The sequence below is a fragment of the Rhinoraja longicauda genome, chromosome 23, assembly GCF_053455715.1.
Source record: "Rhinoraja longicauda isolate Sanriku21f chromosome 23, sRhiLon1.1, whole genome shotgun sequence".
In the NCBI taxonomy this organism is placed as follows: Eukaryota; Metazoa; Chordata; class Chondrichthyes; order Rajiformes; family Arhynchobatidae; genus Rhinoraja; species Rhinoraja longicauda.
This window is the reverse complement of record NC_135975.1, coordinates 15,796,648-15,822,113: the sequence shown is the minus strand read 5'-3', so window position 1 is coordinate 15,822,113 and position 25,466 is coordinate 15,796,648. Positions and strand designations below refer to the sequence as shown.

General features: G+C 41.9%; 1 protein-coding gene across 3 annotated transcripts in view; it reads left to right on the top strand.

Annotated features, from left to right (window-relative positions):
- Positions 1-2,154: 2,154 nt before the first annotated feature.
- Positions 2,155-25,466, top strand: part of sema3c (sema domain, immunoglobulin domain (Ig), short basic domain, secreted, (semaphorin) 3C) — a 206,937-nt gene continuing 183,625 nt past the window's right edge. Inside the window, exons 1-2 of one of the 3 annotated variants that reach the window (XM_078419752.1) lie at positions 17,299-17,334; positions 18,767-18,872. The gene's annotated coding sequence lies outside the window, so the exon portion shown is untranslated. Of the gene's footprint in view, positions 2,175-15,604; positions 15,625-17,298; positions 17,335-18,766; positions 18,873-25,466 lie in introns of those variants that run through there. The other 2 variants (XM_078419759.1, XM_078419755.1) reach the window with 2 other exon arrangements.

Here is a 25,466-nt window from a genome sequence, read left to right as displayed (position 1 = left end):
TTCTAATAAAAATTGATCCAGAATCACAAAAGAGGTACAAAAAACACCTTAACTATGTTACAAGAATGAAACATTTATATTTCTAACTGGAAACATTGGCCAAACTGGGCTTAGTTTTTCCTGAAAAATAAAGTGTCTTCCCACCTGTGGGAAGAGAGGCCCACGTATAATATTGTCATCAAGAAATCAAATAGGAAATTCAGAAGAAAGATGGTGAGAATGTACAACTTGCCAGCAGAGGCTGAGGTCAAAGTAATGGTCTAGATGCATTTAGTGAGAAGATAGATAGTCTAGGTGATAGTCCAGATGCTTTTAAGGGAAATTTTAGATAAGCCTGTGAAAGATAAAAGACTAATAGGTTCTGCTGTTGAATAAGGATTGTGAATGAGATGTTGTTCTGGTCAGAACAGCATCACATGTTCTGTTTGGTAACTTATAAACCAACAATACAAATATAACATTTTCCAATTTCAGGTAATCCACCCTCCTGTGTTGCACTCCCACACACACTGAGTTTCTTCCCCTCTTGTTCACCTTTCCCATTCCCCTTCCCTTCCATCATCACCACCTGGTCCTATCTGCCCATCACTACCACAATCCCTCCCAAATTTCACTGACAGCCTCTGTCTCATCCATTTCTTGTGCTGCTGCACACTGGCAATCTTTCCTCTACCCTTTAATTCCTGATGCAGTATTTTAGCCCAAAACATTGACATGTAACTTTGGCCTCCACAGATGCCGCTTGACCCACTGAGTTATTTTAACATTTTTTTTTTTTGCACTTGTATGCTTGCATCTGCCACATTTTAAATGTTTATCTTGGTGTAAAACAAAACTTAAAGAATGTTCTGAATTCACAATTCTCCCCTTCACCTTTCAACTTAACAGATGTTTCAAATTGAAAGTCAAACACGTTTTGGTTTTCCTTCTTCTGGATAAAGTTAGCTCAGTAATATATCAGGTTGACACAACAGGTATGGTTAAGGTATAAAAACAATTTAGAACTGCTATACTGATGAGAGCAGTATGTCTCAAAATGTGACTATATAATTTTGAAGAAATTTAAACTTTTAAAAGCAAGACTTACAATTGCTTTGGAATGTTACACGTACCTTATTTGTTTTATTTTTAAAGCCTTCTGGTTAACCATATGTGGAAAACCTTGGAACCTATTACTATGAAGTTCTTACAGGCGCTTCACTTTCAAATCACCTCTGCAAGATTATCTTAAATTTTATATCACCTCTGCAAGAAGGTGCCTGACAGAAAGTAGTGGGCAGGGTAGAGTTGGGAGGCATGGTGGTGCAGCGGTAGAGTTGCTGTTTTACAGCGCCAGAGACCCGGTTTCACTCCTGACAATGGGCACTGTCTGTATGGAGTTTGCATGTTCTCCCCGTGACCATGTGGGTTTTTCTACGGGTGCTCTGGTTTCCTCCCACACTTCAAAAACACACCGGTTTGTAGCATAATTGCCTTGGGATAAATGTAAATTGTCCCTTGTGCATGTAGGATGGTGTTAGTGTACGGGGATCGCTGGTCGGCCTGGACTCGGTGGCTGAAGGGCCTGTTTCCGCGGTGTATCTCTAAACTAAAGGTGGAGTTGCAATTACTCTAATCCCAAAACTATAATTAAAATTAGCAATACTGAATAGAACCTATTATTTTAAGTGTTTAAGTGAAAGTGAAATTCAGACCAGGTTCATTAACCTGTGTTGAATACTTTGCTACATTTGGGCAAGTTATTGTAAAGTTTTTTTATCTGGAGCCTCGCACACAAATGGAGGACCTCCATTCACGGTGTGAATAATTGTGTTTAAAACCAGCCTTTGCAAATGCCACCATTTGATCCACCAACGCCCTCCCAAATATGGATCCTATAACTTTTTTAGTTGGTGGTTTTATGTTTGGAATTATCAGAGAACAAAGTAAAAGCTTCAGAGTGCTTTCGGCTGACCCAGATTTGGCTACTGCCCGAGATTGTTCCCTTATGCTGCACGCACTTTCCATAATAGGCAGCTGCATACTTTACCGGTCTGAATCATGGATAAATGTCTGCAATGTCCTGATTGTGGACTCTAGATATATGAGGATCCTTCACCGCTAACCAAACATTTAGGACGAGTCGGAATGATGACAACCAGCAAGAAAAATAGTTACCTGTCCATTTAAATCTGGTAAGGATTTCTTGCTGTTATGCCTTGTTTTGTAAAACCCAAATTTTAAATATGAATGCCTTGCACAAATCATTTTATATTTAAAGTTTTTGTTGTTGATTTGTGGATGGGACGTTAGAGATGAGGTAAAGCTAAAGCTAAAATGCTCAGAAAGAAAGCGCATAGTTTCTGGAGAAGTGAAAAATTAAGTCTGGAAAAAATCTATTACATGTTGATATACAAGATTTTTAATTGAACTAGGATAAACAAGATCTGCATCTTTTTAAAAAAAATTCAAAGCTATTTAATTAACATGAAAATACATAAATGGGCTTAATTTATTGATGCTCTGAAAATATCACTACATTCAAATAATATATTTAGTTTGGTTTTACAAGATGCTGCTACTGTTTAGTGAATCTAATTAAATATGTTTTCAAAACTAAAACCTCTTTTGCGAAATGGCTTTTGTATGGAATAATTTTGCGATGAATTAGTAAGTCTGTATCGGTACAATAACTGGATGGTTTTATTTCCTGCAAAGACACATTTATTGCACAGGGTTTAATGATTGCTATATAAATAACCCAAAGCTCTCCAGTATTTTCACCCATTATGAATGTATTACAGAGTCCCAAATGAGCAAAGCAGCGTAACAAATACTACCTGTGTAGTAAATGACTGTGTAGTAAATTCTTGCAGTCGATCATTATTTGACTTGCTGAATACTTCCAAGAGCTTCTGTTTTATTTCAGTCTTTTACCTTGCAGAGTGTGCATTGAAACAACTTGGGGCTGCTTCAGGAAATTTAGATTCAGTCAATAACTCCAACTCCCCTTTGAGTCGAGGTCTCTTAATCTTATTCTACAATAAATGTGTGTGAAATTATGTTATTCCTTTGAAAAAAATTGAATGAAACATCAAGCTCTGTTGCTGCAAGCAAGAGTTTCATTGTTCAGTTTGGGACATACGACAATAAAACACTTGACTCTTGCTAAAAAGTAGTTACCAGACAGCGCCGCTAGTTCATTTTATTTTTGTTTATTCTTGGATATTTTCGAATTGCTTGATACAGCAGCCTCCCAGTAGGCATGTAAAAGATAATAACGTAAATCACACTTTTATTTGTTAATAATACTGCTTATGATAATAATACCATGTGTGTACATCACCCCTGACATTGTCCATTAGTTGTCCCGAAGTCAGGCCACATGATTATTTTTTCCGCAGTCACGTCATGATATCCAAGACCTCACCTTTTAATTCGACATGAACTCCAAGTAGTTTCCATTATCATCTATCAAAAATGCTCTTCCTTTATGGAAAAAAAAAGTGAAGTTTAGGATTGGAATTGTGTGCCTTTTTATTGCAAATGAACCCGTTTAGGGATAGATTTACACGTCTCCATTGAGTGTTGCCCGGCACCTCATCACAGACACAAAGAAAATCTTGGGTGATATCTAGGTTCTCTCAGGTCTGTTTATGCTGGAAATTAGGGCAGGTAGCAGATTCAACTTCTCTCCATTATCTGCCCAGTTCCTCCAATTGACCAAACAACAGTTCTCAACATGAATGGCTTGTATGGTTGCCCAGATCGCATCAGCGCTTTGTTTCACTACTAAACTCGGACTTTTACAATGTAATGTTTATGGGCCGTGGGCTGTCTTGTTCAGTGGAAGGCCAACTACTGTAAAACACATGAGGAAATGGCTGTGCTTTATTATTTTGGGGGGGGGGGGGGATTTGACCAGCAAGAGCAGAAATCCTTCTACTGCCTCCAAAAGATTACTCTGGCCTGTTGCCTTTCCTTGTGCAAATTCCTCTATGGAAGCCCCCAGTAAACTTCATTGAACGCTGACAGACCAAAGGGCCAACTGTGCAGTCTGCTGCCTTCCTTTTGTGCCATGTTGCGTCAGACCCATCAGCACCCTGCTCCTGAAGCCAAATGGGTAAAGTGACTGATTCTCTCAATGGGTGTTGGATGTAATGATAGTATCTGCCACCCCCACCCCTATCACTGGCACCAGCGGGACATCACCTCTTCCTTTCATGAGGTATTTTTTCCATTATATTAAGCACTGATTGTATGGAGGCAACAATTAACAACAATGTGGCCTGATTGGAAACAATGCCATGTCTGTTTTTGCTTAAACTTTTAATTGGACTTCAATCTTTGAGATGTAGCAACAAAAAAAAAATGGAGGCCCATTTTCCAATCTTCCCCTCTCCCTCTATCTTCCTCGCTCGTTCCACTGGCTCTCTCCACTGTCTCCCTGCCCCCTCCCCCTCCCCCTAGGATTACTAAACACAGTCTTGTTGTATTCCCATGGAGCACAAGACCGCTAACCCAGTGTACAAAATTTCACATTCCATTCGTATTTCATAATAAAATGTTATTAATACAAATCCAGCGTCAATGGAATATTTATACTCTATTCACTTTATATGGTCTGTGTGTCATTTCAAAGGTAGAGCTTACAGATAGTTTGGCACAGTGTCCAATGGTAACTTTGGTAAGAGACTGTTTATTGGGTAAATATTCAGAATAGCTTTGCTACCTGTGAGTAAAACAATGCAGACTTGTCAATGTTTTTGCGAATCTTTGTCAAGATGTTTATTTCCCAGCTCTGAAGGAGGCTGAACTGGAGACCCTTAAGCCAGACCAGGAGCTTCCACACTGCCAAGTCACATCACATTGTCACCCACTCTCCCCCATTTCTGGGCTTTCCTCTGCCAAAAGTGTAGCATGAGAACAGCTGTGAACATTTGATCTGTTTTCCAGCTCCCTTCTGCCTTCAACAGTGACAGGCAAAAGGGAGAGGGGCAGTTCGGCCTGTGCAGATGCATTTCCTGAAGGGCCCCTGAGACAAGGTGTGTCTGAAAACATACCTGCTGCTCCTTGCACCACCAGTCATCAGTTTCCAGGTGCAACAGAGGTACACAGGGAAGTTCTCCCAGAAAAGGCAAATTGTATCCATTGGACGGGATGTGGTGATGTTTTGGGAGAAGAGGCTGGAGAAGTGGGGAGAAGATGATCGAAGCCATCATTTTGATGATCTATTGTATGAATTAAATTATTCATCTCTGCAAGGTGGATGCCAGTGGAATTGTAAGAGAATGGCAACTATTTATCCATAGATTTATTATGCTATTTTTCCAAAGAACATAATCACTTCACTAGGGCAAGGTGTTGTAAGTGTCCCTGATTTTTCCTTTTAATATCCATCCATTGTATTTTCATAACATCAAGATTCACAGGGAATTTAGTTGCACGTATTGAACCAACTCAAAATGCATGATTTTTCTGTGACACAGAATACTTCTGAGCTCTGTTATTTAGGTGGCACAGTGGTGCAGCTAATGCAGTGCCAGAGACCCGGGTTCAATCCTAACTGCAGGTGCTGTTTGTATCTAATTTCCACATTTTCCCTGTGACCTTGTGGGTTTCCTCCAGGTGCCCCGGTCTGCTCCCGCGTCCCAAAGACATGCAGGTTTGTAGGTTAATTGGCCTCTGTAAATTGCCCCTAGTGTGTCGACAGTGGATGAGAAAGTAGGATAGCATAGAACCAGTGTGAATGGGTGATAAATGGTTGGGGCAAACTTGGTGGGCTGAAGGGAGAACTGTTTTTCAGCAGGAAGGTCGTAAAGCCCTCCATTTCTTCCATGACCGCAAAACCAGCTAATATCTGTCTACTAACACTTTCCTCCGCCTAGCAGAACTGGTTCTTACCCTCAACAACTTCTCCTTCGACTCTTCCCACTTCCTCCAAATCCAAGGCGTAGCTATGGGCACTCGCATGGGCCTCAGCTATGCCTGCCTCTTTGTAGAGCACCCCCTGCTCCCGTGCAGAACTCACTGACTTCATTAACTTTACTACCAATTTCCATCCTGCATTCAAATTTATTTGGACCATCTCTGACATCTCCCTACCGTTTCCTGATCTCACCGTCTCCATCACAGGAGACAAATGATCAACTGACATCTATTATAAACCCACTGACTCCCATAGCTATCTAGACTACACTTCTTCCCACCCTGCTTCCTGTAAAGACCCTACCCCCTACTCCCAATTCTTCTGTCTAAATGGCATCTGCACCCAAGATGAGGTGTTCCATACCAGGGGATTCCCCTCTTCTATCGCTCGGCCCTCACTATGGTCTCCTCAATATCCCGCAGCTCCGCTCTTGCTCCCCTTCCCCCTATTCGTATCAGGGAGAGTCCCCCTTGCCCTCACCTTCCACCCCATCAGCCGTCGCATACAGCACATAATCCTCCAACATTTTCAGACGGCGATTATTTCACTCCACTCAGTGAACACCTCCACTCAGCCTGCCTAAACCTACCTGATCTCCCGGTTGTTCAACACTTTAACTCCCCCTCCCCTTCCCACATTGACCTTTCTGTCCTGGGCCTCCTCCATTGTCAGAGTGAGGCCCAGAGCAAATTGGAGGAACTGTACCTCATATTTCGCTTAGGCAGATTACACCCCAGTGGTATGAACATTGACTTCTCCAACTTTAAGTAACCCTTGCTTTCCCTCTCTCTCCAACCCCTCCCCTTCCCAGATCTTCAACCAGTCTTACTGGCTCCAACTACATTTCATCTCTGTTTGCGTTGTTGTTACCTTCTCCCAACCAACAATGATCCCAACTACATTTTCCTTGATCTCCATTCCTTTTGTCCTGTTTTCACACCTTAAATGCCTTTATCTATACACTTCTTTATCTATGCACCGCCCACTCCCCTGACATCAGTCTGATGAAGGCTCTCGACCTGAAACGTCACCCATTCCTTCTTTCCGGAGATGGTGCCTGGCCCGCTAAGTTTCTCCAGCATTTTGTGTCTATCTTTGGTGGGCTGAAGGAACTGTTTCCATGCTGTATTTCAAAATCTAAAAGCCAGCACAGAAAGTTACATCAGATGATGTGTTCAGACGATGACTTTAGAGATTGGCTGTTTCTTGTGCACGAGTTGAAGTTTGGGAAAGGCGGTAGGCTTGTTGGGGTGGATGCAATACAGAAAGAATTGAATGGAAGGGGCAGACAGTATGTTGATGAGATGACCACATGCAGAAAGTTTGCAGGTCACATCTTCTATGGACAGTCATTGAATGTGTCCGCAAAAGCTAAATCTCCTCCTGTGCTCCACCAGCTGCGGGCACTGCCCACGCAGCAGACTAATAGTGAAAGGCTTGGATAGAATGGATGTGGAGAGGATGTTTCCACTAATGGGATAGTCTCGGACCAGAGGCCATAGACTCTGAATTAAAGGACGTTCCTTTGGAAAGGAGATGAGGAGGAATTTCTTTAGTCACAGGGTAGTAAATCTGTGGTATCCTTTGCCACAGAAGGCTGTGGAGGCCGTCAATGGATATTTTTTAAGGCAGTAACAGATTCTTGAGTAGTATGGGTGTTAGGGGTTATGGGGAGAAGGCAGGAGAATGGGGTTAGGAGAGAGAGAGATAGATCAGCCATGATTGAATGGCGGAGTAGACATAACGGGCTGAATGGCCTAATTCTGCTCCTATCACATGAACGTATGATCCTCCATCTTGCAGCCTCCACCAATTTCCATCCAACAAAATCCGCACCTAACATTCATGGGCCCTCTTCACCCTCAGCAATAATAGAAGCCTCACATCCACAATGCCTAACGCATACACACTGCCTGCTGCTCAACCTGCAACACCCACACAAATTGAGTAGCACTAAGTGACACACTTGCCTCACTCTCGCAAGGCAAGATGACGCACGTCCATAGCCATTGGCAATTATCAGAGGCAGCAGCATAATCTTACTGGCATGGAAAGGACCATGGGTGGACGTGGCCAAAGAATGCGCACGGTAGCACAGTGGTGGAGTTGCTGCCTTACAGCGCTTGCAGTGCCAGAGACCCGGGTTCGATCCCGATTGCGGGTGCAGTCTGTATGGAGTTTATACGTTCTCCCCGTGACCGTGTGAGTTTTAAATTTTGTGTAGGAAGGAACTGCAGATGTTGATTTACACCAGACAGACACAAAATGCTGGTGTATCTTGACGGGACAGGCAGCATTTCTCGAGAGATGGAATGGGTGACGTTTCGTGTTGAGACCCTTCTTCAAACTGACAGTTAGGGGAGAGGGAGACTAGAGATATGGAAGAGTAACATGTGAAAATGACAGATCAAAGCAGACAATGATCAAGGAAATGTAGAATGGTTCATTGGTAGCTGAGGGGAAGGTCACAAGGAGAATACAATCAGTAAAATCAATCAGGAGGACAGTGAAACTAGTTGAAAAACTTGTGTGGGGGGCAGAATGGAGAGTGAGGGAAAACTAGGGTTACTTGAAATTAGAGAAATCAATATTCAAAATCGAATTCATAAGATCATAAGTGATAGGAGCAGAATTAGCCATAGTCAATCATGGCTGATCTATCTCTCCCTCCAAACACCATTCTCCTACCTTCTCCCCATAATCTCTGACACCCGTACTAATCAAGAATCTATCTATCTCTGCCTTAAATAGATCCACTGACTTGGCCTCTACAGCCTTTTGTGTCAATAAACTCCACAGATTCACCACCACAATTTTGCAATATTGTTGGGGATAATTGTGACTGAGGGGGAAAAGTGAGTGCCACTCTGCTGCTGGACACCCTCCCCAAGCGGCCGTCAGAAGAGGTCATTTCATCCACTGCACTTGTTTGGTTGACTTGTCTGAGTTGTGATTTGCGTGGGGATCAGCTGCTTTCTGTTTTTGAGCCACACAGTCACATCTGTGATTATTAGTTTAGTTCGGAGATACAGCACGGATACAGGCCTTTTGGCTCACTGAGTCCACGCCGATCAGCGATCCTTGCACATTATCACAAGCCTACACGCACTAGGGACAATTTACACTTTTACCAAGTATACAAACCCAAGCCAATTAACCGACAAACCTGTACGTCTTTGGGGTGTGGGAGGAAACCGAAGATCTCGGAGAAAACCCACGCGGTCACGGGGAGAACGTACAAACTCCGTACAGACAGCAGGATTGAACCCGTGTCTCCGGTGCTGCAAGCACTGTAAGGCAGAAACTCGACCGCTGTGCCACAGCACCACTTTATTCTTGAGTAAAGTTCATTTTTATCTATGACCCATCCCGTGGAATAAAGACGCGGAGGAGAGATGCTAAAGAATTCCTTTATAGGCGGGCCAGGCGGCGGATCATTGCCACATCTTTGTCGCGACCTCAGATTGTGGCATTTTGTTCAGAGGGAGAGCTTTGTCCTTCCTGATCATTAGAGCAGCTTCCCCAGGGAGTTCCTTTCTTTTGTCAACCAACAGCTGTGAGGATTAAAATGCGACAGAAGAACAGAAATTACACCCTTAGAACAAATTGTTGGCAATGTGCCCTGCCATTTATTTTAAGTCGTTGCATTGAAGAGAGAATGGGGCCAGCACTGTCACGGCATGCCAAAGCCAAATTGTAAGGTGATGCTGATTTTCCTGCAGTGTTCAGGGAATTAAATAAAAATCTGTGGGAAAGATTCCCCTTGGCTTTTTTTTAAATCATAAAGGTGGGTTTGGAGCTTAATCTGTTCGATCAGATGACCTTAGAATTGTGGAATCACATCTGCCCCTGGATCTCTTAACACTCTTGGTTAATCATACTTCACCCCTTTAGCTGTGGGCAGTGGGAGATTGATGTAACTCACTCTCTAACACGGTTCAACTAATTTAGAGTGCAGCGGTATTAAATGACCCTGAATCCGTTCCTCACTTTACTGAAGACAATTGGGCCTTGATAATGATTTATTGATATAAAACAAAATAGTGGACAACATGAATACTCACGTAGGAGTACTTGAACTCTAGTGTGTGGCTTGGATTGATATTCAATAAATAAGATCTTTCAGCAGTGAAGTGAAACATTTTGCCACAAATACACTGATATCAAAAGGATGGGATGGAAAAAGATAAATGCAAGTTTCTTTTTAATTTTGACTTTACATAGAACATTACAGCACAAGGAAAGGCCCTTCGGCCCACGATGTCTATACCGAACTTGATGCCAAGAACACGTCTTATCTACCTGCACATAGTTCATATCCCTCCATTCCCTGCATATCCACGTTTATCCAAAGTCTCTAGAATGCCACGATTGTATCTGTCTCAACAATCACCCCTGGCAGCACATTCTAGGCACTCACCTCCCACTGTGTTTAAAGAAAAAAGCTTGCCCCATAAAAGTTTCCCCACAAACTTTACTCCTCTCACCTTAAAGCTATGCCCTCTACTATTTGATTTTTCCATCCTGGGAAAAAAGTTCTGACAGTCTGCCTCATAATTTTATGTCATTCTCTCTGGTCTCCCGGCAACCTCTGGTTTTAATTCAGTGCCTGGTTCAAGCTCCAGAAACAAAACCATCTAAATTTGGTGAATATCCACATTTTAATTATTGTCCAGTTGAGAATAACAGAGACATTTCTTTAGTGCCTTCACTGGGTTTTGAGTGACAGACTCCCTTTTATCACTGTTATGATATGTGAATCCACATTGTGACACAGTCAGCATGAAATGTCACTCACTACGGCGAAATATTGTTCCTAATTGACTATTAGTGCAGATGATGTCAAAGTAAAAGATGTTTGAGACTTGACACGCTCCACATTTTGTCCACCCTCCAGAGTGCAGCCATATTTCCGTTCTCTTTTTCAGTCTGCACTTCCAGTGTTACGTATTGCCTTCAACACCCTGCCAGATATATAGCTGTCGCTTCCCAAATGGGAGAATTTCTGATGAGTTTCTGCGCCAATTAACTGCAGTGTTATGAATTAATGTAAAGTTTATTTTAAGGGCCTGTTTCCGTTCTGTATGATTTGATGACCTTTTCCGAATAAGCTTTAACTACTGATGTGAAGTACAAGCCATCAACTTTCCTTCCAGGTAATTAATTTTAGCAGTATTCCAAATGCTCAGTTATTTTATAATTTTTCTGCACACCTAGGCATGGGCTAAACCTTTAAATATGTCAGACTAAAAAACATGGTATCATTCATGTTCATAAGTTCTAGGAGCAGAATTAGGCCATTCAGCCCATCTGCCATTCAATCATGGCTGACCTATCTTTCCCTCTCAAGCCCATTCTCCTGCCTTCTCCCCATAAACCCTGAAACCTGTACCAATCTTTCTAATATATTGTCTAGCTTTGGACATGAATATTACTATCTTGGTACATCTGCCACTAATTCGAGATTGATTGGCTCTTGGAGTTGGATAAAAGTGGAATATTTCTACGGCGTAAACAAATTATGGTACAAATTAAGATGCCCCTTGCACTGGTAGATTCGAGATAACATGGTCTGCAGCATACAGCAGCTGCCTGCACCCCAGTATCTAGTGATGGGAATCCCAAGATCTGATCAGGATATTGAAGGCAAAATGCTATGATGCAAGTATACTGTAAAGGAAATTCAAAGCAGAAATCCAGGCACAAATCTCCATGGAGTTGATTCATAATTTTCCGTCCATTAGCACTAATGGATGGAAATTAGGCAGCTCGTGAATCTCTCCTTTGCATGGAGTTGGAATGAGAAACTAGCATGCTGGTGGAAAGAAAATAATACCAGAGGCATAAATGGAGAAAAATCAACTAGCCGGAGTTCAATTAGGTATAAAGTAAATATTTACCAGCTCTCTAAATCAAAATTGCACAATAATGTAGTTGCCATCACTCACCACAGGATGGGCATCACATATGTACTTTTTTATTCAACAATGAACCAATGAGTAGATTTTATCCTTGATTTATAAAGGCAGAAATCATGGATCTACAGATACTGAGAGCAGTCCTGTCTGACCATCTACCTCATTGGAGACCCTCGAACAATCTTTAATCGGACTTTATCTTGCACTAAATGTTACTCTTTCTATTCTTTCTATCCTGTATCTGCACAATGCGGGCAGCTTGATTGAAATCATGTGTAGTCTTTCCGCTGACTGGATAGCATACAACAACAAAAAGCATTTCACTGTACCTCAGTACACGTGACAATAAATTAAATTAAACTAAACTGGATCCATCCAATTGTTCATCAACATTCATGGTAATGCTGATTTTTTTAAAAATCATTCTGTGCACATGATAAGATACTACAACCTGTGGTTCCTTTCTCTTTCTCTCTTTGATTGTGCCCATTTAGCATCAAAATAACCACAGCCGTGTTTAATAAATCAACTCTGAAAAAGAAGGTCCCTGGATTAGCACCATTTGGATCATATCATATCATTGGTCAAGCAATTTGCTACTGCTTGGTGTGCCAATAGCTATGATTAATCCTACTGAGACGTCTCCAATTAAACTAGGATGAAAGATATCGACAGAAATGCACTCATTTACCATTGCTGAACTGTCAAAAATATCTTCATGTGTACTGTATGATGAAGTATTGATCCAGTTAATTATCGGAAAAAATATCAGTTGAAGTCAGATGGATTAATAAAAAGATACCAGATTTGGATTTAAAAAAAGCAAATAATGAGCTATAAATTTAGAATTAGATTTCTCTTTTCAATTAGAAATTCTTGTTTACAAAATTAGGAAGGCCTGGCATTGAAAAAAATAGAACGCAATTTAACAAATGGTAACGATAAAAATGAATAATCAGAATTCACTCAATGATTCAATGGTCCTTTATAGTCATGTGCACCGAGGTACAGTGAAATTTGATTTAACATACAGTCATACAAAAAAAGCAACAAGATACAAAACTACGTAAAGATTAAACATAAACAGCCACCATAGCGGCGTGTGAGAATCTCCAGAGCACACAGCATAAGAGGAGACCCACAGCCATCAGTTCAATGTTCGGGCCATACACACGCTCTTCACCGAGATGTGACCAGAGTTGTACTGACCGCTGTCACTCTCTCTGCAGTCCCTGTCCTCCTGAACAATCAGAAAGCCATCTACACTCGCACCAGACTCCTCATGTCCTCATGGAGCCATGTTCCCGCAAAACACCGAGATCACTGCACTCACGGCAATCCCTCCGAGTTCCCACCAGCGCAGGCAGCACGTCCATCTTGTTTTTCGGTGACCTCACATTCCCCACTGTGATGGAAGGCAAATAACTTGTACCTTCTACCTCCTTTTCTCCCACGGTCGGGGTGATTGAACCATCTAGCAGTCGGGTCGATCAAAGCCCCGCAGTCAGTGATCGAAGCCCCTGCATCGGGGCAATCGAGGCTCCCGCGATTGGGGTGGTCGAAGCTCCTGCAGTTGGAGCACCCAAAGTCGATCCCTAACAAAGGGACTGCCAGCTCCAAGATGTTAGTCGCATCTCCGTCGGGGGAAGAGATTAAAAAACCATTCCCCCAACCCCCACCCCCCACACAATACAAAACTAAAGATACACTAAAATATACAAATAAAACAGACTAAAAACAACAAAAGAAGAAAGGGCACTTCCCTTTTGTTAAACAGCTGACAGACCAGTTACCCACCACCCTTCTCAAAGCTCCCATGGCCTGTACCATGACTGTGAAGAAAAGCACAAAACTCCTGGCATTCCTGATATACTGTCCCAGCCCAAAGCTTTTATCACAGTTGTTATTAAAGTATTTTCTTTATTAAGCTCGCTCTGTTCAGATGTGGTGTAAAATGCTGCCCTCACTTTTTCCTGATGTTCATTAGCCATTTTTGAGACTTCAGCAATCTCCAGCACCCAGATAATTGGTGCTCCAATATTTTCCATCTTTTACCATGCCTAACGTTTTCCACAGTTTTAGTTGCTGTAATTGAAGAAAGCAAGTCAGAGAGTTGAGATTTCTATTACAGACATTACATTCTACTCATTTTAAGCAGAATTAAAATCGGCCACACCAAGGAAGCAATTATGGATAATTTAGATAACAGAGACAAAATAAAACTTCTAAAACCAGATGCAATGCATCTTGAAAGGAAACTCCATTATTTGCATGTTCCATTTACACATGCTACAGATTCTCTGTTTAGTGTTTAAGTTAGAAAAGCTGAGTCATTTTTTAGTGCCTATCCAAGCCTACTGCTTAATATTCTGCAGAAGTGTATCTATTGTGCATAGTACTATATTCAAAATCATACTGAAGACTAACACAGGCAAGTGTTCGCTTAGCTGACCACCATTTTGAACTAGGCTTGGATATCTCCACTCATAATTGAGACATTATTTCATTAATAAAATGAGTATTTATTGATATAAATGAATATTAAATTTCTGGCAAGACAGAAGGAATCCTATCAGCCCATGGTGGATCTTTGAAGATGTTTCCAATTAGATGGACTTTACTGATCTCATAACCAGCATTTTTGTTTCCTTTTTTCCATTTAAATCTATTTCCAACTTGATGATTATTGATAAATCTACTTCAACCCCCACCCGCTTTCAGATAATACATTCCAGATCATAACAACACACCATCTAAAAATATTTTATCCTGTCAATTATTTTGATCTAATGTTCTGCCAATTATTTTTGAGCTGTGACCAATCCATCATCTATTTCAAACAAAAGACAAAGGAAAGAAGATCACTTTGAAATGTATCAAATGTGGCAAATGACCTATAAAGCAGTCACTACTGTTGCTTCACAGCTCCAGGGACCTGGGTTTGATCCTGACCTTGGGTGCAGTCAGTGTGGTGTTTCCATACCAAGCAGATTTCTTTCAGGTACTCCAGTTTCCTCCCATATTTATTCCAAGATATGCTTGTGGGTTAATTGACTAACCTTTAAGTAGATAACGGCAAAGGGGAGTAGATAGACAACTAGTAGAGAAGGTAAGTTGCAGGAATACAGGGAATGGAATAAATGGGATTGATCAGATGGGCCAAAGGGCTTTTTATGTGTTGTTATAAGTATCAGAGAAGACATACAGGCATTTGTACACTGCATCCTATCTCTGAACTTCATTCCTTTTAAGTGGATGGAACGATGTGCTGACACCAACAAAATAACATCTGTGGTGCAGCCAGTTAGAGAAGACTTTCTAGATAGGTATCCAATAATAAATACAAGCAAAGTTGTCCACTTTAATCTAATGATATCAAAGAAAACAAGATTAGAAGCCATGTTTTTAATGAGAACCAAATATTAGAACCATTTATACCAGTTTCTTTCACATATTGATGTATGCTGAACTGTTTTTATAGGACTGCGCTGAGTTAAATGAGCCTGATTTTTTTTGATAACTTTGAAGTTCAGTCCAGGAGAGCCAACTAAAGATAAAAGAATGATTTTCAGCAGGGAAGAATGAAGCCATTTGGACAACAGATAAAACTTTGAACAACAGGAAGCACGGAAACATTGTTTCCCACAAAACAGCAGTCTTCAGAAGGGCAGTCTGAAGCATTTTCATTAAAAGCAGATTGACTGCTTGAGTGTGCTGCATTAAATATTCCTTGTTTGATAAATCACTGTGCAGCGACTCTGTGATGCCAAGTATAAGGAATGTTTGGAACTCAGTGAGGTAGGCACATAATTCTATAATTGGATTGCCGTTCTCTTTTTCAGGGAGTACAATATGTTTGTCTATTTTCCTCTGTCAAGGTTGTTTCTGGATATAGTATCAATGCTTTTAAACAAATCTTGATTAATGTGTGTTTCTACCTATAAAATGAACAATTTCCAGGCAGTCTAATTAAAATCAGGACTAAATATCACAAGGTTTCAAGTGAAGTATGACTGAATGTTCATTTCATTAGCCACACACTGGTCTCTACATCTTGTTTAGAAAATCTGTCAAAGATAAAAAAGAGACTAAGTATAATTTACATCTGTTGATCTTGTTTTGGTTGTTAAGGAAAGTAAGACAGACACAGATGCAGACTTTGCTGAGATAATTTTCGGTTTACATTGGACTGACTTGAATGAAATCTAACTAGCTACGTGATGATGATGGCATGTGAGGTTTACATATCAAAGGAGAGTGTTAAGATTTTGAGAATACATTGCCGATGGATGTGTTGAGTATGTTTCACTCGGCCATTTGCATTGCTAGCTTATGTCGGCTTCAGTAACCATCCTGCCGTGAACTTAAACCACGTAAAAAGGTCAGGACTGTTAACCTCCAAATGCAGCTGGAGAATATAAAAATGGCATTATTTATATTTGATTACATGCACTGATTAGCTTGCAAATTCATGAGAGTTAGAACCTCCAATATAAACCCAACATAATACTGATGTGTAGGAAAGAACTGCAGGTGCTGATTTAAACCGAAGGCAGACACGAAATGCCGGAGTAACTCAGCGGGACGGGCAGCATCTCTGGAGAGAAGGAATGGGTGACGCTTTGGGTCGTGACCCTTCTTCAGATTGAAAGTCACGGGAAAGGGAAGCGAGAGATATAGATGATGATGTAGACCAAAAATGATATAGACCAAAAGAATTAAAGATATGCAAAAAAGTAACAATGATAAAGGAAACAAAGGCCATTGTTAGCTGTAGCTAGGTGAGAATGAAAGTTGGTGTGACTTGCGTGGGGGAGGGATGGAGAGAAAGGGAATGCATGGGGTTAATTGGAGTTAGAAAAATAAATATTCATACCTCTGGGTTGTAAGCTGCCCAAGCGAATACTGATGGGATCCTCTCTCATGCATCTTAAAGCACCACTTACTTTGTACCGCAACTAATCAAATACCTGCAGCTGCCCAAAATGATTTCAGATAAAATACTTACTAGCCAAAATTGATTAATAATAATTGTTTGACTACAGATGAGAAAAGATTTATTTTTATTTTTAAATCTACATCATTATTATGAATTGTACACTAACTCAGAGGTATTTTGGAGTGATATGTGTTATATTTTATCATTCATCTATACTATCCAGTTATGGGTGAAATGACCTTAGTGAACTATAGTTAAAACTAAAGCACTTTTTCTCATGAGAATGATTTCTCCAGAAATCTAAACATACTCATCAATGCCTTTGGGAGCAAGGACTGCAATTCCCTTGCCCTTTTAAAAGACATTTCTACAAATCTACAGACCAAAAACAACAACCAAACTTGGACAGGTTTTGGCTGGGTAGATTGGCAAAACAGCTCTCCATTTGACCAGAGCAGAACACCTCCTCTTAAAGCAGAAATATATTAAGTAGAAACAATTCCTGTCATTATGGAGAGTCTAAATTGTATGAAGAACATTTCTTCAGAGCTTTATTCCTCTTAATCATGGTATGTGAACATTTGTAAGCATTTATAAATGGTATTGCTCTGTATTTTTTTCTACTTATTTAGTATTCCTTCCCGACATTGTCAAAGACCTCGGAGCAAGCCCATTCAATCATGTGCCATGTGGTCATAATATGTGTTGTTGTCAGTGCTGGTGGAGGGAGGGATAGTGTTATTATAGTGAACTATAAAATAAAGTAACCGTAATTAGTTACTTTTCCCAAGTCCCTCGTTTTCTGCAATGGAATCTTTTCTCGCCCGTTTTGAAACAGCGCATGGCCGAGCAATTTGCAGATATTCGCAGTTCCTGGTTTGTCTGTGGACAACTGAACCAGAGTAATCTGTTTGGAGTTTCTTTATCACTGTGCTGGAAAAACCAATTGTTTTGTCAAACTGGCAAATGGCTGTGCACGGGACAGGTATCTCTGCCTCTAAAGACAAAGTTATGTTATGTATTTTCGAAGAGTGGTGCTTTTATTGTACATTGAACAGGATCTTTCAACTCCTCGCAATCTATTCATTAAACAGCAAGTAATATGGCGGGACACCACTGGCTAATTATATTCCATTGGGGAGGCAATGTTGTTCAGATCAACTGTCTAAATGGCAGCTTTGAGATTATGTGTTCGGACAGCCTATCACAAATGCATGTTGGGAATTCTGGAACCAGAGTTAGCAAATTAATAGATCGGAAAATACTTTACTTCAGTGTGGCAGAATTAGACATGAACTTGCAAAAGTTGATCAGGGTAGGTTGTTTGCAGACAAAGGAACCATAGAAACCCTCAGAAATCATATATGTGTGGAGCTGCAGCAGATGGGCAAGGTCCTCAATTATTATTTCTCAATGTTTTTACCACATCATTACCAGAGAAAAACATGAAGACTAGGGAGCTTGGGAAAGTTAATGGAAATGTCTTGAGAACAGTCTGCTTTGCAGTCAAGATGGTGCTGGACATGCTTAGACATATGAAGGTAGTTAAATCTCCCGGGCCTGATCCGATGTATGCAAGCACACAGTGGACAGTCTTGTGTGGGAAGTCCTTGCTGAGCAATATGCATTGCCATTAGATATGGGTAAGGTACCGGAAGACTGGAGTATGGGTAATGCTCTGCCTCTATTTAAGAAAGCTGTAAAGAAAAACCTGAGAACTCTCGACCAGTAAGCCTAACATTGGTGGTATGAAAGTTAAATGGTTAAAATTCGTAACTTTTCTTCCTCAAATGGTAAAGCAGTCTCTCTTCCACATGAAGACTGCATCATCAAAACTCAACCTAACTAACTAACCCTTTATTGTAAAAATTAATATTTGACAAAAGTTTTTAAAAAATAACTGGGAGTTGATAATAGCAAGTACAATATTTATTCATCCTTAATATTTTAAACTTTTCAATAAAGAGCCTGTTAATTAAATTAATTCTTAATCCTTTTCAGAATGAATGAGGTTAATGAAGCAAAACATGGTGGGAACTGAGTGATGGGAGTCATTCATAATGCAAGCATATTGCAAGCACGTTGGCAAAAGTCAAGTGAAATGCAGGTACTTGGGATTCAACACAGATATCTCCGATGCAGGCATGTCCATCGCAGCTCAGAATTTTTAAAAACCCTTCCCTCTGTTGGCACTTATCTTTAACGAAGCAACATAAGGTGCACAGGTCTCATGCATTTGCAATCCTCCTACCGGGCCTTTGGTGTAGGGGATGTGTGTTGGGGAATGTTAATAGATGAGAATCCTGTAGGGCCTAATTAATGTTGCTCCTGTACTCCTGATCAGTAGTCTAGGCACATGAGGCTGTGGAGCCGACCTGTGATTTAAAAACCTCTTCCATGGGGTTCAGTGTAGAAAAGCTGACCTCATTTTACATTTTACAGAAACAAAAGCTTCCTTGTAGCAATTACTTCATAAAATCTATCTGAAGAACATCAGGACGTGGTGTCAGCCGGACATGTTTTAAAATACTGTATGAGGGTTTCATCTTTGAGTTCTGATGGAATCTTTTTTTAATTCTGAGTTGTGATGGACATTCCTGTTCAGGTTTAAAGTATTAAGGATAAATAAATATTGTTTTGCTGGTCCCAGGACTCCCTGAGTGTTTGCAACCAATTATACAGCCAGGAAGGAACAGACAAGCTGGAGCATTGAGTCTGCCTCATGCGGAATTGCTGGAAAGTAGCCTTTTAATACAGCGCTTCACATCTTCAACTCCAAGCTAAGCTCCTTGGCCATTCCCCCACTTGCAATCCCCACAGACATTAACAAGGTCAGAAGAAAGATTCAGATTACCATGTGAGGCATCTGACGCATCCTGGGAGCCTGCCTATCCCATCCACCTGCGATATTCATTGCTGAAAAAGTGATGTGGCATCTCAGGGGATATTCTATGAATGCTCTGTAGTAGAATCCATCACCTGTTTTGCAAGAGGACTGCAGATAACACAAGGGGAAACGTATCCTGTATGATGAGTGCAGGCATTTCCAAGACCACTAAAGAGAGAATATGCGATACGATAGGATAAACTTTATTCATCCCCAGAGGGAAATTGGTCTGCTGACAGTCACAACACACAAGGTACACAAAAAGTTGAAATTAAAAGTGGAAACAAAAAGAAAAAGACTAGCGACTGTTGGCTGGCTGCCGTGTGCACAGCGCCTTCACCGGAACAAATGACCAAACAAACAAACAAACACAGACTTATCCCCTGGGCAGAGGATTCTAAACTAGAGCCCCCCCTCCTGGTCGCACAATGCATCCCCTGCTATTTAGTTTAAACCCACCATGTTTGCTAGTGCTACACGGGTGGGTTTAAACTAAATAGCAGGGGGGAGAGGTCAAATTGGGAGTATAAGGATGGAGTTAAAGGGAAAGGGAGTACAGGAAAAGTTACGAAAGACAAAAAAGTAAATAATCAAAAACCATTCTTAGAGTCATAGAGTGATACAGTGTGGAAACAGGCCCTTCGGCCCAACTTGCCCACACCAGCCAACAATGTCCCAGCTACAATTGTCCCATTTGCCTGCGCTTGGACCATATCCCTCCAAACCCGTCCTATCCATGTACCTGTCTAACTGTTTCTTAAAGAATGGGATCGTCCCAGCTTCAACGACCTCCTCTGGCAGCTTGTTCCATACACCCACCACCCTTTGTGTGAAAAAGTGGTACCCCTCAGATTCCTATTCTTCATACAATTTGCATTTCCTACAGGTGCATCATACATTTCCTACAGGTACATCATACATTAAAATGCATACTATTTTTATATAGAGAAACTAGTAACCAACCGTGTTAGATTTTGAATTTTGTGATTTAGTAAAATACTGGCTGTCTACTCAAACAAAATAAATGGTAATTAATTTTCTTGAATTCGATTCTACATATAAAGCCCCGTTATATTTTCACACCCATGAATTGCGTCAAATAGTAAACAGGAAATCTAAAGCTCTGAAGCTGTTAAGCATCTGTTCCTGCAGCTCTTTGTATTCTGTATGTAAACATACAATAGCCACGTGCCTAATTCTGTGAGCTTACGTGATTACTTTGGTGGCACAGGGAAGGAAACAGCTGTGCCAAAGAGTTTGTGAAAGGGTTGGATTTTTCCTGGAGTTAGTGTTTATATTTTCATACTTCCTCAATTACTAGTATGTTCTTGTTGTTGGTTTAACAAACCCCAGGGATATCTGCTCTAGGCAACAGCTCCCACGATAAACTACTAAACTAGTTGCACTTTGTGAAAGTGACTCAGATATTGGTCTGCAAAGGACATCGACTTCTGAACTTCAGTTTTCCTGATCGCTACTAGAGATATGTATGTGGTGAACATCGTCTTCTCCTGACATGCCTGAGGCTGGTGGTGAGCAGATGTAATTGTTTAATATCAGGCGGAGCAATGGAGCAGTAAATAATCACTGGTAGACACAAAGTGCTGGAGAAACTCAGAGGGTCAGGCAGCATCTTTGGAGAACATGGATAGATGACGATATGGGTCGGGACCCTTCTTCAGACTTGCAAGGGTGGGTGGGGGGAACAAACTGGAAGAGTAGAGAGGCATGGTCAAAGGTGAACATAGGCAAGGGTTTTCTTTGATAGACAGTTGCTTGGACAAAAATCAGAGACGAACACACACAAGGTGTCAGACAAGGCTTTGGAGCTTGAGCAACAGCTGATAGCAATATGGTCAATCCACAAGCTAAGTGGTGGAAAGCCGTCTCAGGCGCTGGTCACAATAACTCAGGAGGATGAAATCATAGAGGAACTGGGCGGCACCATAGCGCAGCGGAAGAGTTGTAAGAATTGTCACTAGTGTGTGTAGGATAGTATTAATGTGCGGTGATCGTTGATCGGCCTGGACCCAGTGGGCTGAAGGTCCTGTTTCCCCGCTGTTTAAACTAAATTAAACTAAACTGGGCGAGTACAAGGATCAAAAGAAGCTCAGGAGATTCCAGAGGACATCTCTGTAACCAGCGTCTGAGAACAGCTGGGGGAGAGGTTTGCCCTGAACAATGAAGTCAGAGCCAAGACCAGCACAACATGACTGACTCAACAGGTCAAGGTAAAGAGATTTAAAGGTAATTTAAGGTAAAGGATTCTACAGTTATGCGTGTTTCTGTTGCAGAAGGGATTTTTGGATGGTACTTTGATTTCTTGGTTTGCAGCTCAATAGAGCTGGATCCAGTGTCTACTTGGTACAGTTCATCAGCACTCTAGGGTGAGTTTCAAACTTATTTGGCAGCAGGATAGGAACATGAAGATAGGATTTTAAAAAAGAGGGAAAGGCTCAAAAGGAATAGAGGAGATGTATAGTACCAGAAAAAGATATAGAAATTTACAGACCAGGCCAGACTGAGAGAAAGTACAAGAAGGTCTAAATGCATTGTGAACCAAACCTTCTCAAGTTCAAGTTTGTTGTCATATGCATGAGTACGGTGAGGTAAAGGTACAATTAAAAATCTTTCTTGTTGCCACATCAGTGTGACATAAACCCAAACACACAAAAAATAAATAATACATAAATCACACATTATAAATGAAAGCTGTAAAGCCATCTGTGCAAAAACACAATTAGAAATAAAACAAGTCTCAAGTTGTGTCAGAGGTGGTTTGGTGTATTCTGTTGTCAAGGTAGAGTTGGTGTTGTAGAAACAAGGAATTGCAGATGCTGGTTTGCAAAAAAAAGACAAAGCACTTTTGGTGTCTATCTTCGGTTTAAACCAGCATCCGTAGTTCGTTTCTACACACTGAAGTAACTCAGCAGATTAGGCAGCATCTCTGGAGAACGTGGAAAGGTGTTGTTTCTGGTTGGGACCCTTCTTCAGACTCAAACTAATTAGTCTGAAGAAAGGTTCTGACCCAAAATATCACCTTTCCATGTTCTCCAAAGATGCTGCCTGAGCCATTGAGTTACTCCAGCACTTCTGCGTCTTTTTAGGGTTAGTGTTGTGTAGGTTGGTTCAAAAACTGATAATTGCAAGAAAGTAGAAGTTTCTGAATTTGGTGGTGTCTTTAGACAGAAGGCATTTGGGAAACTTAAGAAAGTAAAGGAAGGGGAGGGAGTGGTGCTATTGATTAAGGAAATGATTGCAATGCTGGAGAAAGATGTTGTCCTGGAACTGGTAAGGACAGAATCTCTCCGCTTAGGACAAAGAAAGAATAGAGTTGTGTTTACATGACTTGGACTCTTTCATAGCCCACCAGCTGGGGGAAAATATATAGAAGTTTGCAAAGAAATTGCAAAGATGGACAAAAACCACAGAATGGTAATAGTGGGTGACTTCACCTAACCAACAATGGCTTTACTGTAACTTAAGGAGGAGGAATGGAGTAGTGTTTTCCGTATGTTTCTAGCCCAACAAAGGGATGGCATTGCTGGATCTGGTTCTGGGAAATGAGCTAGGCCAAGTAGAGCAAGTGTCATACAGGACCCATTGAGGAAACAGCATCAAATATCATTAGAGCAGCTATGGAAAAAGAAACAGACAATGTCAAGATAAAAATAATTAATTGGATAAGGGCTAATTCCAATGTAATGAGTACAGCTCTGGCCATGTAACTTGCAATCTAAATTTAGCAGGCGTAACTCTCTTAGAACAATGGGATGCCTGTAAGTTGGAGATGATTCATTACCATGAGGTACAAGGGTGGGGACATTATAACCAGAACTCTCTGGGTGACCAAAGAGATAGAAAGCTAAACAGTGTGAAGAGAAAGGGCATTTAAAAGATGCACTTTTAGAGCTCAGATACAGCATAGAAACATTCCATTCGGCTCACAGAGTCCACGCCAACCATTGATCACCCGTCCACACTAGTTCTGATATCCCACATTCTCAGCCTACACACTAGGGATAAGTTACAGAGGCCAATTAATCTACAAACCTGCACGTCTTTCGGATGTGGGAGGAAACCGAAGCACCTGGAGAAAATCCACAAAGTCACAGGAAGAAGGCGCAAACTCCAGCAAACTCCACACAGATAGCACCTGAGGTCAGGATCAAACCAGATGGAGCAGCAGGACACCAGGCGCCTTTGGCAGGGGCTACGGACTATAACTAGCTACAGGTCCAGCACCCCCTCAACCGGAAGTGCCGGCTCCTCCTTAGCTGATGACCTGAACTCTTTTTACGCACGGTTTGAGACGGGTAACACCACCAGCTCGCCGTCTAAAAACAGCACCGAAGGGGCGCTGGCTAGCGAGGCTGGAGGGGGATCCACCGCCGGGGATGTGCACACATTCTCGGTGTCCGAGCATGAGGTGAGGTGGGCTCTGACGCGTGTGAACACGAGGAAAGCTGGAGGCCCAGATGGTATATCTGGGCGAGTACTAAAGTCTTGTGCTACTCAGCTTGCTCCAGTGCTCACCACAATATTCAACCTCTCCTTGGCAAAGTCCGTGGTCCCTGCATGCTTCAAAAGATCCATCATTGTACCGGTGCCAAAGAATGCCTCTCCAGCGTGTTTAAATGACTACCGACCGGTGGCCCTCACCTCGGTTGTCATGAAATGCTTTGAGAGGCTAGTTAAGAAGCACATCTGCGCCCTCCTTCCTCGCAACATGGACCCACTACAGTTCGCATACCGTCCGAACAGGTCCACGGATGATGCGGTCTCCCAGGTTCTACACACCGCTCTCTCTCATCTGGACAGCCAGGGGGGCTATGTGAGGATGCTGTTCATTGACTTTAGTTCAGCATTCAACACAATAGTCCCCAGCAGACTGGTTGAGAAGCTGCTGGAACTGGGGCTTAGCACCCCTCTGTGTGCCTGGGTCCTGGACTTTCTCACTGCCAGGCCCCAAGTGGTCAGGATGGGGGAACACACATCTAGCTCCCTCACCCTGAACATAGGATCCCCCCAGGGCTGCGTCCTTAGCCCCCTACTGTATTCCCTGTACACACATGACTGTGGGGCCAGGTTCAGCTCAAACTCCATCATCAAGTTTGCTGATGACACTGTGGTGGTGGGCCGGATCTCCAACAACGATGAGAAGGCCTACCGGGAGGAGGTGGCTGATCTGGCACTCTGGTGTCAGGACAATAGCCTCCTCTTGAATGTTACTAAAACAAAGGAGCTGATTGTGGACTTCAGAAGGGCTAAACATCCAAGGACGTACACACCACTCGAGATAAATGGGTCTATTGTGGATAGGGTGAGCAGTTTCAAATACTTGGGAGTCCGCATCGCAGAGGATCTGACGTGGGCAAAGCACATTGCCGCACTGGTGGGTAAGGCTAAGCAGTGCCTTTACCACCTTAGACAACTGAGGAAATTCAGAGTGTCGCTGAGGATCCTTCATTGCTTCTACTCTGGGGCTGTAGAGAGCATCCTGTCCGGCAACATTACAGTCTGGTTTGGGAACAGCTCTGCCCAGGACAGGATGGCCCTGCAGAGAGTAGTGCGTTCGGCAGAACGCACCATGGGAACTACACTCGTCCCCCTGCAGGACCTATACATCAGGAGGTGCAGATCCAGAGCAAGCAAGATCATGAGGGACCCCTGCCACCCCAGTAACGGACTGTTCCAGATGCTACAATCAGGCAAACGTCTCCGCTGTCACGCTGTGAAAACGGAGAGGATGAGACGGAGCTTCTTCCCACAGGCCATCAGGACTGTCAACTTTTGTAACCCCAGAGACTAAAT